The sequence below is a fragment of the Oncorhynchus nerka genome, linkage group LG24 (assembly GCF_034236695.1).
Source record: "Oncorhynchus nerka isolate Pitt River linkage group LG24, Oner_Uvic_2.0, whole genome shotgun sequence".
Lineage (NCBI taxonomy): Eukaryota > Metazoa > Chordata > Actinopteri > Salmoniformes > Salmonidae > Oncorhynchus > Oncorhynchus nerka.
Window position 1 is genome coordinate 52,528,732 of NC_088419.1, and position 15,176 is coordinate 52,543,907.

The window sequence follows — 15,176 nt, forward strand, 5'->3', positions numbered from 1 at the left end:
AAAGAACAAATTAAGGGCAAAGACGCTATCAAATATGCAGATCATTTTTTACAATTTATCCAAATGCGTTGCTACGATTTCCAAGAAACAGATTCAGCTTTGGGCCTATGGGCACAGTAAAACAAATTATTGTTTCACAAGATGGCCTAAATCCGTGAGCATGGCCTTGACAAATATAGGAGATGTACTGGGAAGACAAAAACAGTATGGAATAGATTGTATACATTGAAACCCTTACTTCTCTTTGCCGTGTCAGTGGCATACCCTCTGTTCCGTAACAGCTGCCTAATCAGACCCTTATCTTGTCGGATTGCTGTCGTTCGAATTTCAACCTTGTCTGGCATCAAAGGTTATGGGACTCCTTTGATGTGGGAAAGCTTCTGGAGTGAGACAGAGGGAGATCGAGCCTCCTGTACCACCTGGTCCCAAGACTCCTCCTCACTGCTATGGCAACATCCTGAAAAAATAGCAAAAATTCCTCTACCCTTCATAAAAAAAAACAATAAGACAACATATGGAGATGGGTTGAGTGCAATTTGATGCAAAATGGCTAGGCTACACTACAGCAGATTTGCCTCTCTGTATATTCACATTGAACAAATACTGTGAGAATGAAATAAACGTAATCTGAATGGAGCAAATATGCAGTTGAAGCTCCTGGACTCTGTATCAGGTAACACACCATAAATAATTACCTCACATGCTCCCTTTCAGGAAATTACTTTTCTGTTTGGGTGCAGGTGACACACCTGCCCATAGATGAATAATTGATGGGGCCCACATCGACCAGACTGAAGCCCATTGTCTCTCTAGGCTTAGCCTACAGCACTCATCATTACACAGCCAAAATACATTAGGCCACAGGTATGTATGTCTCTCTGGGCTTGGGAGTCATGCACTGAAGGGGAATATATGAACAATTAGGCTGTATTCATTCTTAAAAGTTCTAAATAATATTTTGTATATAGGTAATGTACCCTTACCTAATAGTTTGAAATAATACATACGAGTAAGAATACACTAAGACATCATAGTAGCTTCCATTTATAGCCAACCAATACAAACATAGTTCAACATAGGCCTATAGTCCTACATGACAGCTGTTATTAGGCTACCTGATGAGTACAACAAATAAAGGATATTTATGGCATTTCAACACATATTTATATTAGTTTTGTGATATTAAATTACTCTTGATAATGTTTTAATCTGTCCACATTCAAGTAACATACAAGTAACATAGGCTTTAGGCTTGATCTTTTTTTATGGAAATATGCTGCAGTAAATTTGAGAAATTACATTGCATCCAAATCATGGCTGATTCCATCTGAAATGTTTAGCATGTGCAGGTTATTATACACAATATATACAATGCATGTGGACACCCCTTCAAATTAGTCGATTCGGCTATTTCAGCCACACCCGTTGCTGACAGGTGTATAATATCGAGCACATAGCCATGCAATCTCCATACACAAACATTGTCAGTAGAATGGCCTTACTGAAGAACTCAGTGACTTTCAAAGTGGCACCTTCATAGGATGCCACCTTTCCAACAAGTCAGTTTGTCAAATTTCTGCCCTGCTAGAGCGGCCCCAGGTAACTGTAAGTGCTGTTATTGTGAAGTGGAAACATCTAGGAGCAACAACTGCTCAGCTACGAAGAGGTAGGCCACACAAGCTCACAGAACGGGACCGCCGAGCGCTGAAGCGCGTAGCGTGTAAAAATCGTCTGTCCTCGGTTGCAACACTCATTACCGAGTTCTAAACTGCCTCTGGAAGCAACATCAGCACAAGAACAGTTCGCCTGGGAGCAAGCCTAATATCACCATGCGCAATGCCAAGTGTCGGCTGGAGTGGTGTAAAGCTCGCCACCATTAGACTCTGGAGCAGTGGAAACCCGTTCTCTGGAGTGATGAATCACATTTCACCATACCCGACTGATGAATCTGGGTTTGGCGGATGCCAGAAGAAAGCTACCTGCCCCAAAGGATAGTGCCAACTGTAAGGTTTGGTGGAGGAATAATAGTCTAGGGCTGTTTTTCATGGTTCGGGCTAGGCCCCTTAGTTCCAGTGAAGGGAAATCTTAACACTACAACATAAAATTACATTCTTGACGATTCTGTGCCTCCAACTTTGTGGTAACAGTTTGGGGAAGGCCCTTTCCTGTTTCAGCATGACAATGCCCCCGTGCCCAAAGCGAGGTCCATAGAGAAATAGTTTGTTGAGATCGTATTGCAGAACTTGACTGGCCTGCACAGAGCCCTGACCTCAACCCTATCAAACACCTTTGGGATAAATTGGAACGTCGACTGCGAGCCAGGCCTAATTGCCCAACATCAGTGCCCGACCTCACTAATGCTCTTGTGGCTGAATGTAAGCAAGTCCACACAGAAATGCTCCAACATCTATTTGAAAGCCTTCTCAGACGAGTTGAGGCTGTTATAGCAGCAAAGGTGGACCAACTCCCTTATAATGCTCATGATTTTGGAATGAGATGTTGGACGAGCAGGTGTCCACATACCTTTGGTAGTGTTGTGTATTATTATGGCAGTGGCACACATTTTTGTCATGTCGATTGACTTCATTTTGAGACAGGTTCATGTTCAGGTTCATGTGGACTGCTCTTTTTATATACACTAAGCGTGAGCGACACCATGTGGTTAACTGATGCATTGTTGCGTGGTGAAAACGTTCCATACTTTTCTGTTTTATTTGAGTGTTCTAACATTCTCATTCCAATGACAGATTGTATGTAATGACATTCAACGTAGAGTGTTGTCACAATGTTCTATGATTGCTTGTTGATGTTTCAAAAGCAAGTGCACCGACTCGTGCTCAACATTGCATAGGCTAGAATTGTGTTTTAAATGCGAGAATATGTTTGGTCATTGATTTGAATTACCACTCTATTGTAAAGGGCATTAGGAGAAATTGAAGTGTTTTCCACTGATCTATTTTGCATTTAGGCTACATTTTCTCTTCTATACAGCTACACTATAGACTAGTTTGAGTTTTCAGACTAAGGTTAATTTTGCTCTGCTATAATGTACACGGAGTATACCAAACATTAGGAACACCTTCCTCATATTGAGTTGCGCCTTTTGCCTTCAGAACAAGCTCAAAAGGACGGGCCATGGACTCTACAAGATTGTCGAAAGGGTTCTACAGGGATGCTGGCCCTTGTTGTCTCCAATGCTTCCCACAGTTGTTTCCCCTTTCATCTACACTGATTGAAGTGTATTTAATTAGTGACATCAATAAGGGATCATAGCTTTCACCTGGATTCACCTGGTCAGTCTGTGTCATGGAAAGAACAGGTGTTCTTAATCTTTTGTATAATCAGTGTATTTTTCCCAGTTATCTGAGGACACTTTGAAAACCAACAGATCCTGAGAGGACTACTTGGCCAGTTCAAATAGTTTATAAAACTGTCACTGGTTTTCAGACACACAAATCTTACATTTGTCTTTTTTTTTTACTATATTTTTAAAATGGCCCATCTGCCATGTCTAAGCAAGTGCAATGCTTGAACGTTTGAGCAAATTAATCACCTGGGCTCACTGCCATGGCTCCCACTGTCCCCACAAGCTCTCACACACAATTAATTGGAGATGTGAGGATGGCCATGGCTACGATTGGGAATTCACACTTGCCACAGAGGTGAAAGTTGAGGAGGAAGAGAGGAGGATGTGGGTCATAGGAGCCAGAGGGAAATGATACAATGCCTATCCTCAGATGAGGAGGAGGAAGGGGAGATTGATTATGCACCATTCACAGGGAATATCATGAATGAAACTGGGGATGAATCTGACGTTAGCCACTGCAGCCTTGTGACCTGTGTGTCAAGAGAAGGAGGAGATGCCCCAGTGAGAAAGCCAGAAGAGGCCTTGACTGGAAACAAAGGCAGGAAGCCCAAGCAGCAGAGAGCGGTGAAACAACCTTTTGTTTTCTAGGAGGATTGTTCAAGAGGACCCCAAAGGCAATATCCACATGGAAGTTTGGGTGGAGCAGGAGCATAAGAACAAGGAGTCAAACCATTGAGAGGAGGGCAGTCCTAATGGACTATTCTTTACATCACCCGTCTCCTGAACTCTGCCCTTTCAGACATTGAGTGCGACCCCAGAAGATAAGAAGTGGTCGACCTCTAAAGGTGGATAGGGTGCCCCGTCCCCTTCTAAACCCAAGCCCCCTTTCCAGGGCAAGGGTGAACCCCACAGGCAGTGCTCCGGTAGTGCTGTCCTCTTCCCTCCTACATCCCAGAGGTCTGGTGCGGCCGCAGTGCACCCTGCTTCTGATAAATGCAAAGTGAAGGCAATACCCAAGAAACTAGCAGAGAAAAGTGAGCATACTATATCTGCTGCAGAAATTATTTTCTACATTATTATTGGGCAGAATTACTTCTGCACCTGCTTTGTCCAGAGGTTACAGCAATTATATGTGTATGTGTGTTGCACTTCACAGTGCAGCACAGAATAAATTGGTTATAAATAACATGGTAATAGTAAACTCAGCAAAAAAAGAAACGTCCTCTTACTGTCAACTGCGTTTATTTTCTCCAAACTTAACATGTGTAAATATTTGTATGAACATAACAAGATTCAATAACTGAGACATAAACTGAACAAGTTCCACAGACATGTGACTAACAGAAATTTAATAATGTGTCCCTGAACAAAATCAAAAGTAACAGTCAGTATCTGGTGTGCCACCAGCTGTATTAAGTACTGCAGTGAATCTCTTCCTCGTAGACTTCACCAGATTTGCCCTTCTTGCTGTGAGATGTTACCCCACTCTTCCACCAAGGCACCTGCAAGTTCCCGGACATTTCTGGGGGGATTGGCCCTAGCCCTCACCCTCCGATCCAACAGGTCCCAGATGTGCTCAATGGGATTGAGATCCGGGCTCTTCACTGACCATGGCAGAACACTAACATTCCTGTCTTGCAGGAAATCACGCACAGAACGAGCAGTATGGCTGGTGGCATTGTCATGCTGGAGGGTCATGCCAGGATGAGCCTGCAGGAAGGGTACCACATGAGGGAGGAGGATGTCTTCCCTGTAACGCACAGCGTTGAGATTGCCTGCAATGATAACAAGCTCAGTCCGATGATATTGTGACACACCGCTCCAGACTATGATGGACCCTCCACCTCCAAATCGATCCCGCTCCAGAGTACAGGCCTCGGTGTAACGCTCATTTCTTCGACGATAAATGCGAATCCGACCATCACCCCTGGTGAGACAAAACCGCGACTCGTCAGTGAAGAGCACTTTTTGCCAGTCCTGTCTAGTCCAACGACGGTGGGTTTGTGCCTTTAGGCGACGTTGTTGCCGGTGATGTCTGGTGAGGACCTGCCTTACTACAACAGGCCTACAAGCCCTCAGTTCAGCCTCTCTCAGCCTATTACGGACAGTCTGAGCACTGATGGAGGGATTGTGCGTTGCTGGTGTAACTCTTGCAGGTGTTGTTGCCATCCTGTACCTTTCCCGCAGGTGTGATGTTCGGATGTACCAATCCTGTGCAGGTATTGTTACACGTGGTCTGCCACTGCGAGGACGATTAGCTGTCTGTCCCGTCTCCCTGTTGCGCTGTCTTAGATGTCTCACAGTACGGACATCACAATTTATTGCCCTGGCCACATCTGCAGTCCTCATGCCTCCTTGCAGCATGACTAAGGCATGTTCACGCAGATGAGCAGGGACCCTGGGCATCTTTCTTTTGGTGTTTTTCAGAGTCAGAAGAAAGGCCTCTTTAGTGTCCTAAGTTTTCATAACTGTGACCTTAATTGTCTACCGTCTGTAAGCTGTTAGTGTCTTAACGACCGTTCCACAGGTGCGTGTTCATCAATTGTTTATGGTTCATTAAACAAGCAAGGGAAACAGTGTTTAAACCCTTTACAATGAATATCTGTGAAGTTATTTGGATTTTTACGAATTATCTTTGAAAGACAGGGTCCTGAAAAAGGGACATTCCTTTTTTTGCTGAGTTTATAATTGTGTAGGTTATAGTTACTCACAATGAATATTACTTTCAATATAAATGGTATGTGGGCAAGGTATGTAATGTGTGATTGTTATTTGTCTATGTTTTCTTCAGGCGGACCAAATAAAGTGAATCCCAACCTGGGCAATATCATGAGCTTTGTCCCACGACTAAACTCTCAAAACCATCCAGGGGCCCATTGCCCAGGCAGCCTTTCTATCGCCGACCTAGACAGGTTATTGGTCCCCTTTTTCCAGTACGTGTGGGAGGAGTTCCTGAGCAGGAACACCCTTACAACCCCTTATGCTGGATCGTGATCTACAGAACCAATGGTGCAGCTTCAGTATCTGGAAGTCAGATGAGTTCACGAACACCATTAGGGAACTGAATAACTGCTGTCAGCACTTGAAGCAGAGGGAGTGGGACAGAGCCATCCGGGTGATCCAGAGCTTGAGGAGAGAAGAGGAGGCGACACTAAGGCATGCAAGGTTCCTGTCTAGAGCCACACCGGACGGGCTGCTCAACTTGGTCCTGCTCAACAATCTCAAAGCCTTTGGGAAGTTCTACCTTCAGGGAGTCTGGCTCGGGCATATCTCTAACTTCCACATGACCACGGAGACCCACCTGGGGTCAGGCGATGGGGGAAAACTGGAATACCTGGAGTGGAACAATACTCATTTCCCAGACCAGTGGCCCGTACGGATGTACGGCCTGGCCGATGATCCAGAACGCTGCCCTCTGCGGGACTACAAGCTCTATGTATCCAAGCACGTTGGAAGCCACCTGATCAATACTGATGCAATGTATTGTTGCCCACTGAGCCAGTCTGGGGCCTGGTATGATTATTGGTTCCACTGCCAAGCCATGCCCAAACCTCGCCTGGACAAGATTATCAAGGCTCTGAGCCACCATATCCTGTCCGTTTGTAATAAGAGGGCAGCAGCCATATATTAATAAAAAAACTGAGCAGGACACAGAGAAGAACATTACTTGTATTTTTGTATACTGTACATGCATACATATATTTAAAGTGTAATATCCAAGCATGACATGTGTCATTGGATGCTATGTTATTGTTGAAATTGTAACGACTGTGCTGAGAGTCGGGATGCAAGTTCAGGGAGTGAGTGTTGTTGTTTTTTTAAATAAAAGAAACAATGAACACAAAACACAAACAACGCACCGATATGAAAACAGAGTTGATAACACCTGAGGAAAGAACCAAGGGGAGTGACAGATATAGGGAAGTAGGTGATGGAGTCCAGCTGAGTGTCATGAGGTGCAGGTGACAGGTGTGCGGGATAATCAGCAGCCTGATGACCTAGAGGCCGGAGAGGGAGTATACGTGACAGTACCCCCTCATTGACGCGCAGTTCCAGCCCGGGGCTCAGGAGCGGACCGGTCACACTTGCTGATGCGTGAGAACCTGTCACGCCAGCGGAGGTACGGGAACCTGTCGAGTCAGCTGGGGCGCGGTAACTTGACAGATCGGTTGAGGCAGGGGAGCCTGGCGATCCGGCTAAGGCATGAAAACCAGACGAGCCGGGTGAAGCAGGGGGGCCTGGCGATCCGGCTGAGGCATAAGAGCCTGTAGCAGTTCCCGGACCAGATGTCATTTCTCTGACACATAAAATAAAAAAACTCTGTAACGAGTGCGCTGAGAGTCAGGAAGCAAGTTCGGAGAGTGAGTGGTTTAATAAAAGAAACAATGAACACGAAACACAAACAACGCACCGACATGAAAACAGAGCCAATAACACCTAAGGAAAGAACCAAGGGGAGTGACAGATATAGGGAAGATAATGGTGAGGCGCAGGTGCGCGAGACAATGGTGACAGGTGTGCGGGATAATCAGCAGCCTGATGACCTAGAGGCCGGAGAGGGAGTATACGTGACAGAAATACTCATAAATAGTATTAGAAAACCATTTTCCTTATATTCATCATAGTGATTTCTTTAAGTTACATCAGCCACTTTCATACTGTCTATAACCTTCATTCAGTTCACTCATATTTTATTTATTGTAGCCTTCACGCTGTAGCCTGCATGAGAGACAGTTAAAACCTCTTAAAGATCAGACCCTTTTTTTCCATTTTCGCCTAAAATGACATACCCAAATCTAACTGCCTGTAGCTCAGGAACTGAAGCAAGGATATGCATATTCTTGATACCATTTGAAAGCAAACACGTTGAAGTTTATGGAAATGTGAAATTAATGTAGGAAAATATAACACATTAGATCTGGTAAAAGATAATACAAAGAAAAAACATACAAAGAAAAAACACAATACAATAGAAAAACATTTTTATTTTATTTTTTGTTCCATGATCTTTGAAATGCAAGAGAAAGGTCATTATAAAACTTAGGAGTCGTGGCACAATTTAGATTTTGACCACTAGATGGCAGCAGTGTATGTGCAAAGTTTTAAACTGATCCAATGAACAATTGCATTACTGTTCAAAATGTTGTATCAAGTCTGCCCAAATGTGTCGATTTGTTCAATTGATACATGTTCAAGTACATAACTAACTGTCCTGGGAAATTGTCTTGTTACTTACAACGTCATGCCAACCACATTAGCGCACTTTAGCTCAACCGTCCCGCCGGGGGGACACCAATCCCGTAGAGGTTTAAGAAATGAGAAGAGAGAGTACCTCACAATCATATAATTCAATAGAACACATCTCTATGTTCACACACATATCTTACTTGTCAAGAATATCACACATGCTAATGCTACATTAGCAGCTAGTGGTGAAACGAAAAACGGTAAAAAGCTGCCCCTTTTTAGTCTAGATAGAGAAGACTTTAGTCTTGGATGTAGACTTTAGTCCTGTACGTACACATTAAATGAAACTGAACTATTATTTACAATGACGTTCAGGATAGAAGTACACCTTTAAGAGAGCATAATAGTTGGGTCTAGGAGCGAGAGAAACAGGATATGGAAAGGAATGTAACATATCAAGACTGATTGTAAATGAGAAAAAAAGTAATACTTGTTAAACAAAATCTCTTTGAGCATACAGCATATAGCTCAGTATTTTAATTATTTATTTTGTACAGTCATTTTTGCTCATCTTTATCAAGGGTGTCAATAATTCCAGACCCTACTGTAGTTCCCATCTTATTAAAAAATATATAGATATCAGAATGTCAATTTATTAATATGAAACTCTGTGTAACTGTGGAAACCACATTTGGGGAGCATTAGTTTGCAGATTTTTTTCCGTTTTCTAACTGTTCATTTAACCAAGCACCTGAGAAATCTATCTTTAGATTTACATTATGGCTGAAGATACACCACATTAATTAAGAGTATATTGACGCACCATCAAAATGTATCCGTTTAAACTAGAGATATTGTGTTTTTTTCACGGGCTGCATCGCAATCCACCACATGTCGGCCTTTTGCATCTGCGGTGGAAGGTGGCCATGCTACAGCGATGTTTATCTGACCATGAGACATCCCGGAAATCGGTCTTCTCACGTCTGTAGCGTCCGAACGGTTTGTGACCATGCTAACTTTTATGACCACTCTATGGAAACGGGAGACTCTCACGAACACGATGGTGTTCTCTGTTTTCTCTACAACCCCCACAAGTGTCACAGGACTCCTCTAAAGGTAACCCATAAACACAAATGGAAGAATGGGCCTCCCGAGTGGCTCAGTGGTCTAAGGCACTGCATCGCAGTGCTAGCTGTGCCACTAGAGAACCTTGTTTAAGAGGTTTTAAATATTGGAGCCTCATAATTTAATTTAGGGTCCTTAGTAAACCTTCATGTCAAATAATGTTTGGATATGTTCATCTGTTCTTGACTTACAAATCATTAAAGTTTGGATAAATTGCAGCTTTGGGGGTGCTACAATGCACCCCATAGCCAGCAGGGGTATGAGATTTCACAAATATGTTTGATTCATCCCAAATATATTTTTGCCAAGCCACATGTCTGAGCTACAAAAAACAAAACAACATTTTGGGGGGGATTCCATGACCAGACATGGCTTGTTAAAATATAACATTTCCTAGTGGTGTATAGAGCTTCATGGCAGAAAACAAGTGTATGTATGTAAATGCTTATAAAAAACAGTGTTATATCGATATTGGAGCCTTGAGAACCTTGAAAATATACTACACTGCTCAAAAAAATAAAGGGAACACTTAAACAACACAATGTAACTCCAAGTCAATCACATTTCTGTGAAATCAAACTGTCCACTTAGGAAGCAACACTGATTAACAATACATTTCACATGCTGTTGTGCAAATGGAATAGACAACAGGTGGAAATTATAGGCAATTAGCAAGACACCCCCAATAAAGGAGTGGTTCTGCAGGTGGTACCACATCAGCTTCCTGGCTGATGTTTTGGTCACTTTTGAATGCTGGCGGTGAATTTCACTCTAGTGGTAGCATGAGACGGAGTCTACAACCTACACAAGTGGCTCAGATAGTGCAGCTCATCCAGGATGATACATCAATGCGAGCTGTGGCAAGAAGGTTTGCTGTGTCTGTCAGCGTAGTGTCCAGAGCAGGGAGGCACTACCAGGAGATAGGCCAGTACATCAGGAGACGTGGAGGAGGCCGTAGGAGGGCAACAACCCAGCAGCAGGACCGCTACCTCCGCCTTGGTGCAATGAGGAGCACTGCCAGAGCCCTGCAAAATGACCTCCAGCAGGCCACAAATGTGCATGTGTCTGCTCAAACGGTCAGAAACAGACTCCATGAGGGTGGTATGAGGGCCCGGCGTCCACAGGTGGGGGTTGTGCTTACAGCCCAACACCGTGCAGGACGTTTGGCATTTGCCAGAGAACACCAAGATTGGCAAATTCGCCACTGGCGCCCTGTGCTCTTCACAGATGAAAGCAGGTTCACACTGAGCACGTGACAGACGTGACAGAGTCTGGAGACGCCGTGGAGAACGTTCTGCTGCCTGCAACATCCTCCAGCATGACCGGTTTGGCGGTGGGTCAGTCATGGTGTGAGGTGGCATTTCTTTGGGGGCCCTCCATGTGCTCGCCAGAGGTAGCCTGACTGCCATTAGGTACCGTGTCACGTAGAGTAGGCCAGAAGGCTAAACTGGATAACCTAACCTCTATCAAAATAAAAAGATGGCTGAGCCGCAAAAGTTCTTCTGTGCAAAGGTGTTTATTTACAAGTGATTCCGGAACAAAAAACAACAGTACTGCCATCAACGTCTACCTTATGGGACAGCTTAAAACCAATGCCGCCCCATCCACAGCTCAATCCAAAATTGCCTCTCCATAACTGAAAGAGAGGCTCCTTTTGTAGGGCTAGCCCCTCCCTTCAGAACAATTAACCCTAATTAATTAATCAATTAACAATACAAACCTACATTTTCCATGAACTAAACATACTAAAGGATATACATTGCAACACGGTTTTAAACAATATCACAACATAACATTTACAACATTACATCACTACTGACAATATCTTTCAATATGCCCATATGCATTAATGAGCCATTTGGGACAGGCACTATAGAGCCAACCCAATTCCCTTAGCTCGGGTCCTTTTCCAGCATACCCGGAAGCTACAGAGATGGAGAGAGAGGAACAGAACAAACAAACAAAGCGCTCATCCACAACATTGATAAGTATAATAATTATTGTATCTCTCAAATATGAACCTTGACAAGTGTGAAATGCATGCACCAAGAGAGAAGTTAATTTGTGTGTCGACCCACATTGTTAACTTATGGTATAATGGCGCAGGGAGGAGTGATGAATATGTGTGTGCGTTAAAGAACCAAATGCTGCCCGCGGCCAGTGACGGACTTCTACGTCACATACCGAGATGAGATCCTCAGACCCCTTGTGAGACCATATGCTGGTGCGGTTGGCCCTGGGTTCCTCCAAGACAATGCTAGACCTCATGTGGCTGGAGTGTGTCAGCAGTTCCTGCAAGAGGAAGGCATTGATGCTATGGACTGGCCCGCCCGTTCTCCAGACCTGAATCCAATTGAGCACATCTGGGACATCATGTCTCGCTCCATCCACCATTAGATACGTTGCACCACAGACTGTCCAGGAGTTGACCATCCGCCACCTCATCAGGAGCATGCCCAGGCATTGTAGGGAGGTCATACAGGCACGTGGAGGCCACACACACTACTGAGCCTCATTTTGACTTGTTTTAAGGACATTACATCAAAGTTGGATCAGCCTGTAGTGTGGTTTTCCACTTTAATTTTGAGTGTGACTCCAAATCCAGACCTCCATGGGTTGATAAATTTGATTTCCATTGATCATTTTTGTGTGATTTTGATGTCAGCACATTCAACTATGTAAAGAAAAAAGTATTTAATAAGAATATTCCATTCATTCAGATCTAGGATGTGTTATTTTAGTGTTCCCTTTATTTTTTTGAGCAGTGTATTTGGACTGTAGATACTTATGATTTGAAAATTGTGCAGCATGACGTAAAAGTGGGTATCGAAGGAGGTGCTATCAGATTTAAGAGATTGGATTGAAACACTTAAAAAATAAACACACACCTTGCTCCTGGAAGGTAAGGGACCCCTCATCATCCTGGTGAATTAAGGTCGTTTGGGGACAAGGGGCAATAAAACTCTCTTTTCCCCCCACTTTTGTGCACACAAGGTCTGCCTCTCTGCCCAAGTCACCTTTGAGGTTACATACAATCTGGCCCTGTGAAACTCTCCAGCACCTGCTCTAGGTCCTGCATCAGGGAGTCTTGTGGAGTATAAAAATGTAATGACAGAATTGATGAAAAGAATAGCTTGGCTGTATTAACTTTTTAAAAGTTTGGCATGGCATATGTTTGGCATTCTAGCATACTGTACCTGTATCTTGTGGGGATAGGTGCAAGAGCATGGGTACTGCAGGAGGATGGGTACTGGTACTGAAAACTATTAAATAAAAATTGTGTTATTTATATAATGTAACTTAAAGGCATTAGTATAACTGAGTTTTTTGGGTGACGAGATAGGAATCCACTCAAATGATGATATAAACTGTAGGTCATTATATTAGATACAGTGCCTTGTGAAAGTATTCGGCCCCCTTGAACTTTGCGACCTTTTGCCACATTTCAGACTTCAAACATAAAGATATAAAACTGTATTTTTTTGTGAAGAATCAACAACAAGTGGGACACAATCATGAAGTGGAACGACATTTATTGGATATTTCAAACTTTTTTAACAAATCAAAAACTGAAAGATTGGGCGTGCAAAATTATTCAGCCCCTTTACTTTCAGTGCAGCAAACTCTCTCCAGAAGTTCAGTGAGGATCTCTGAATGATCCAATGTTGACCTAAATGACTAATGATGATAAATACAATCCACCTGGGTGTAATCAAGTCTCCGTATAAATGCACCTGCACTGTGATAGTCTCAGAGGTCCGTTAAAAGCGCAGAGAGCATCATGAAGAACAAGGAACACACCAGGCAGGTCCGAGATACTGTTGTGAAGAAGTTTAAAGCCGGATTTGGATACAAAAAGATTTCCCAAGCTTTAAACATCCCAAGGAGCACTGTGCAAGCGATAATATTGAAATGGAAGGAGTATCAGACCACTGCAAATCTACCAAGACCTGGCCCATCCCTCTAAACTTTCAGCTCATACAAGGAGAAGACTGATCAGAGATGCAGCCAAGAGGCCCATGATCACTCTGGATGAACTGCAGAGATCTACAGCTGAGGTGGGAGACTCTGTCCATAGGACAACAATCAGTCGTATATTGCACAAATCTGGCCTTTATGGAAGAGTGGCAAGAAGAAAGCCATTTCTTAAAGATATCCATAAAAAGTGTTGTTTAAAGTTTGCCACAAGTCACCTGGGAGACACACCAAACATGTGGAAGAAGGTGCTCTGGTCAGATGAAACCAAAATTGAACTTTTTGGCAACAATGCAAAATGTTATGTTTGGTGTAAAAGCAACACAGCTCATCACCCTGAACACATCATCCCCACTGTCAAACATGGTGGTGGCAGCATCATGGTTTGGGCCTGCTTTTCTTCAGCAGGGACAGGGAAGATGGATGGAGCCAGATACAGGACCATTCTGGAAGAAAACCTGATGGAGTCTGCAAAAGACCTGAGACTGGGACGGAGATTTGTCTTCCAACAAGACAATGATCCAAAACATAAAGCAAAATCTACAATGGAATGGTTCAAAAATAAACATATCCAGGTGTTAGAATGGCCAAGTCAAAGTCCAGACCTGAATCCAATCGAGAATCTGTGGAAAGAACTGAAAACTGCTGTTCACAAATGCTCTCCATCCAACCTCACTGAGCTCGAGCTGTTTTGCAAGGAGGAATGGGAAAAAATGTCAGTCTCTCGATGTGCAAAACTGATAGAGACATACCCCAAGCGACTTACAGCTGTAATCGCAGCAAAAGGTGGCGCTACAAAGTATTAACTTAAGGGGGCTGAATAATTTTGCACGCCCAATTTTTCAGTTTTTGATTTGTTAAAAAAGTTTGAAATATCCAATAAATGTCGTTCCACTTCATGATTGTGTCCCACTTGTTGTTGATTCTTCACAAAAAAATACAGTTTTATATATTTATGATTGAAGCATGAAATGTGGCAAAAGGTCGCAAAGTTCCAGGGGGCCGAATACTTTCGCATGGCACTGTACATATATCATTCAATTACAAGTCCATGACTATGTGGTTTTAATGTACCGTAGCTGTGGCTCCTCTTATTTTGGGAGTGATATAACATTTTGAATCTATTTTTAATACATACCTAAGAGTTCATGCCTGCAAGACAGAGGCTTAGGTTACAGTCAATCGGTCCGAGCATTTGAACATTTTATATCACTACTTTGTATTTAATACCACATTGAAATAAAAGCCAGTGAGCCAGCAAAAAATCATTAGTATTTTGCAACAGCATTTAGTAGTAGTTAGAAATGTCCTAACAAGGTAGTCATGCTGCCTGACAGTTGAACGACGCTAGCCTTGATAAGTCTGTTAAGAAATCCCGCAAGGGAGATCTCGCTCTTGGCATCTCTCTTGGAGTTTCTTTAGTGCAGGGTTTCCCAACCACATTTTACATTTTTGTTTTAACCCTTATTGGGTCATTAAAGGTCAAATAAAAATTAAGTCAACAAGGAAAAGGATTCGTTATTGTGGGGATAGGTGAATTTTCTTATTGTGGGATTTCATTATATTGTGTAAAAGCAAAAGC